A 5,568-nucleotide genomic window follows, 5' to 3' on the forward strand; every position below is an offset into this window, starting at 1 on the left:
GCTGGAGAAATGACACAGTTAGTAGATGTCTCAGTTAGGGTTTCTATTGCTGTGAAGAGACACCATGACCATGGCAACTCTAATAAAGAAAACATTTAATTGGCTGGCTTATAATTTCAGAGTTTCAGTCAATTCTCATCATGATGGAACATGACAGTGTGCAGTCAGACATGATGCTGGAGAAGGTAATGAGAGTTTTACATCTTGATCCACAGGCAACAGGAAGTGTTCTGAGATACTGGGTATGGCTTGAGCATATATGAGACCTCAAACCCACTTCCCCAGTTACATACTTCCTCCAACAAAGCCACAACTTCTAATAGCGCCACCCCCTTTGGGAGCCATTTTCTTTCAAACCACCACATTAGTTATGAACATTTACTTGAGTTCAGATCCCAACAACCATGAAACAAGCTGGGGATTCCATGAACTCCTGTAACTCTAACTCCAAGGAAGCATATCTGGGATCTCCGGGGTAGGCAAAGCATGACCCAGGGGGACACCTGACACCCTCTGCTGCCTTCTGCATGCACACATCCATACAAATACATGCACAGAGATACATATACACAGGGATAAAAAGCAAATAAATATTTGAAAATATAATGCTTGCACAGAGACAGGGTATAACTACAACCATGAATGAGGTCATAAAAGAGCCTTTGAGCAATAAGTGTTGGTAGTTTTGGTTTTCTGTATTCCAAGCAGTATCTGGTAAAATATTGTTTGACTTAACCTGAAGTCCCTAGGAAGCAAAGTCCTTGGAGACAGAATCTTCACATTTTATTATTTTGTTAGTAAAAGAAATATCAGGGGAACCAAACTGAGGATAAGGGCTTTTGTGGGGAAAATAAAGAGAGCCATTTTTATTCTGCACACCTCTAAGCACAAATATGTGCTCCTCTCATGAGACCATCCTCTGCTATGCATAAAAGTTATAGTTTAAGACAGCGGCCCTTAATTTCCAAGTTTGCAGGCTTAGGAGCTGCACAGGTACTCCCCATAACTCATCCCCGAACTCATAAGAAACACAGAAAGCAGTTCAGAATCAGCTCCTTATACTACATAAGGAGTACTGGCATAAGATGGTAAGAGCTCACTAGAGATCGGTAAGGAACACAGAGTCTGTTGTTCTACATAGGAGAAGAGGATACAGCATACTGTATATTTTTTTCTGAAAGCATATAGCTCCATTATAATAATATCAGTTATTAGTGAAGAGGTGTGAAAAGTAGACAACTATTCCATAACCATCAGTGACTTAGTGAGGACACCACACAGGTTCTACTCTGAGTTAGTTTCATGGGTGAGTTTTAATTACTTGATTCTTCATAAGCTCCCTCTTCAATTGTCAGCTTGACATAAAAGGAACAGATTAATGACAAAGCCATCACTGATGGACATACCCTTCCTCCAAACTAAAGCATGAGGCAATTCATGAATTTCATAGGATCAGGGGTAACAAATATCTCAGTTAGTGTTCATGTTTCTTGAGCTCAGTCACTCTCGTATGCACTGGCCCTTCCATTATCCTGCCACCCTTCAAAGACCAACTGGGAAATCACTACTAGGACATCTTCCCCCTTACTCATTGTCTCTTTCCGCCTTCTTTCTGTTTCTTTCTCCTTTTCTTCCTTACCCCTAATCACTTTCAAGGGCTTTTAAGTGACCCAGTCACCAACTATTGTAGCATTTATATTCTATTGGACTTTGGACTATGTCTTTCCTCTAGATGGTCAGCTCTTTCAGCACTGAGACATTTCTCAGCCCAGGATACAACACACAGGAGACAGCCAGTGAAGTTCAGCCTTAATGAAAGACCAAGTAGGTCACTTAGTGTGGAGAGAAGCATGGTTAGTTAAAGCAGGCTAGTCAGAGAAACGTTGCAGGAGGTGGATGAGGGATGAACATAGAAGAAAGCTTGGATTGATGGGTGTGGAGAAAGAGAATTACATTCCAAGCAGAGTACTGACTATGAGGCAGAAATGCACCCAACCGACTCTAAAGCAATAACAGTTAAACTAGTATGGAAGGTTCTAGAAAAAAATCACTAAGAATGAAATGTCAGATTGGCAGCCTTACCTGCTTTCTCTATTGTGGAGTTTTGACCAAATGGAGTGATAGGCAGATGGCAGAAGTAAGGCCGGGTGATGCATGTTCATTATCCTAGATACTCATGAGGCTGAGGGGAGACGATTACTTGAGATCCTAAGTTCTAGACCCACCTGAAAAACATCGTGAGATCCTCATCTCAACAACAGTTAAACTAGCAAAGAAATACATAAAAAGACATGTAGAAGAGTAATTGGGTTGGAAAAGAAAACCAATTCAAATGGAAGAAAATATATCTCCTTGTCAAAATATGAACCAAACAAATAACATAAAATTTGGCTTTGGAAAATTAATGATTTTAGAGCATTTGCAGACTATTTCCAAATCAGAAATTTTCTACCCTTTGTTTAGACTTTGTCTATCCCATGGCACATTCAAGTGACACAGTCTAGTCTAATGCCTTCTGTTACTAAACCAAACAATTAACTGTTTTCACACATGACCTGTTCTGCCACATTTCTGAGAAAACCTTCGGCCTGGTATGTTTTGCCTTCAACCCATTTGTTCCTGTCAGAATTTGACCTGTGTTTCAACCCTCTCTTCCAAGGTTACTTCATAACAGAGAGCCCATGTGAAAAAGTCACTCTCAAGTGACACAAATCCCTGGTATTTGGGCCTCCTGGTGACAAGCTCTTCTATTTCACATGTCTGTGTCACACACACAGGACTAAACTAATGACATCTCTCTCGAGGATTTTTTTTGGATAAGAAATGAGGTGTTATATGAAATGACAGACTATGGACACCCCCATGGAGGGCCTCACCCTCCATGGGGGAATGAGGGGATAACGGGGGGGGGGGGTTGGGGGGAGGGCACTGGAGGAGGGGAGGGAATGGGAGAGGGACCTGGAGTTGACTTGTGAAGCAACCTCGTTTCTTATCTAAATTTAAACTGGAAAATAAAATAAAATAAAAAATAAAAAAATAAAAAAGAAATGAGGTGTAATTGTATTCTCTAGAAAAATCGTGTATTCGCTAGAAAAAACAATTGATAGGATGAAAATACACACACACACACACACAGTTGCATTTATACTTTTAGAAATATTTGCTTCTAATTAGACATACCCTCTCAATGCTCTCTCAAACTGATTGTTGTCAATGCATTTTGTATCAGTTTAGTTCCTATATTGGGACAGAAAACGAAGAGGTAATATCCTGTCTCCCATCCCGTTATGTTTTCTGGGCTGGTGTCGAAATGTTAGCAGGGTAGTGGGACATTTCCATTTGAACCATTCTCTCCCTTTGGGTGGGTCTGGAAGCCAGGGTTTAACAGTGTACAGAATGGTAGATGTCTAGAGGTTCCACTTGAACTTTTATGTTAATACTGACTTAGCTGCAATTATCAGCTTCATGCTATTGGACCTGAAAGACCCCCGTAGAGATGCTTTCACGGAAGGGAGACCCGTACCCAAGGAACAGCGAGACCACGAACTTGGATGCAACAGCAAGAGGCTTTTATTGGTAACATGCGGGTACCTGGGCGTCTCAGTCTCGGGGAACTGAGCGCGCCGAGCTGGGGACTCAGGGGTTCTTTTATAGCAAAAAGTGCGGGACAGAAGCGAGAAGCTTAGTAACAGGACCCTGATTGGACAATTTAAATGAGGCTAGGGTTCGGGGCAATTGAGGTTTTTCTTGGAACTCTAGTCTTGGCCCTGTCCGAGGAACAATCGGTTTCTGTGTTTGCTCAACCCTGCTGAGCTGACCATCTGGCCGCCTGCAGATATCTCTGTGTTTGCCACCAGGCAGCCTGTGTCCTTGGGCTGAGCTTCCTTTTGATAGGCAATGACTATGCAGCTGTGGAGGAACGGAATTTTCCATAAGCCTCAGCTTTCAGCTGCCTGTTAGACTGGGCCAGGGTCTTTCAGACCCAATGGTGGGTAGTTACATGTTTCAGCACAGGTGAGGCATGTGCCTTTCCCTTAGCCAAGCTAGTGGCAGTGCATGTGTTAGAGGCTCAAATGAGCTACCCACACTTCAATACTAAACAGGCATTTTGTTGTTGCTGTTGTCTTGCCTAATTCTGCTAGAAAATGCTACTTACTTGCAGGGTCTACTTCCACCACAAGAAAAAAAAATGGTTGGGGGAGTGGGAGGGTGGATGAGTCATAGTATTTTCTAGATGCCACAATGTTTATCAAGAAGAATCATTTAGCATTTTATGAGGATGCCAGTCTTAATCAAAGGTCTTTGCCACCTGGAGTTTTATAATCACTATTATATGCAAAACACCCTAGCATTTCTCTAGGTAGATGATTGTGGTGGTCCCTAATGAGTTTCTTGATTCCTACTTTTTCTCAATACCAGAATTGTTCTTGCTTACATAATTTTTGTCTTGAAGACTAGCATAAGGCTTTTTCCCCCAAATTTGAATATTTAAATTTTTTTATGTTTCCACTATTTTGTGTTTGGTCCATGTACACATTGTGCAAGTAATAAAACAGAAGTCAGATTGATAAAAGTTCACTGCATTTTTTCACTTTGAAAATACACAGGCATTTTCAAATACTTCATAATAAGTATGTTCTATTGTAGGAGCTAAAAGGTATTTTTAATGAGATAAATTGCTGTTGTTAAAGACAATAAGCATAGTCACCTTTAAAATAATTGTTAATAGCAACATAGAAAACAATGTGTGTGTATGTTTTTTTTTCTGGCTTTTCCAAAAGGAGAAAATCTAAATCCCTACTACCTTGAGAAAAGTGCATTACTGGACCCATTACTCTTGGTGACTTAGAAAAGGCCCCTACTCTTGAGTTCTGGAAAGTGGTCTGGCAATTAATTTACATTTGGATGAAAAAAATCCTCATTTCATCTCAATTTTCCCAATTTCCAAGTTATTGTCATATTGTGGCTTGAGTCAAAAAGGATCCCACAGGTTCCACAGAGGCATTCATATGCAGTTCAGGGCAGCCTGTGGCTGAGTCTCCAAGCAAATTTGTGAGGACATCTGGCTGGCCATGTGCCTATACATGCTCATACCTACAGACCTGGCCAACCTAGTTGTGTGGCTACAAAGCAGTATTCACCCTTTCTGTACATGATTAACCCCTAGTTTACAGACTTATTTTTGGGCTGGGTCACAGAACTAAACTGATACAAGGCAGATTAATTAGCAGGAGAAAAAGAATGCAAATACATGGTTAAGTTCCATTTAACACAGGAGCCCTCGAGAAGAAACATAGGAACAGAAACCTCAATGTTTTGTACTAGGTAGGTATCTTAGGGTTTCTATTGTTGTGAAGAGACACCACGACCATGACAACACTTTCAAGGGAAAACATTTAATTGGTGCTGGCTTACAGTTTCAGTGGTTTAGTCCACTATCATCATGGCAGGAAGCATGGAAGAAAGCATGATGCTGAAGAAGGAGTTGAGAGTTCTACATCTGTATCCACAGGCAACAGGAAGAGAATATCATACTGGGCATGGCTTGAGCTTCTGAGACCTCAAAAC

This window comes from Mesocricetus auratus, unplaced genomic scaffold (genome assembly GCF_017639785.1).
Source record: "Mesocricetus auratus isolate SY011 unplaced genomic scaffold, BCM_Maur_2.0 Super-Scaffold_100018, whole genome shotgun sequence".
Lineage (NCBI taxonomy): Eukaryota > Metazoa > Chordata > Mammalia > Rodentia > Cricetidae > Mesocricetus > Mesocricetus auratus.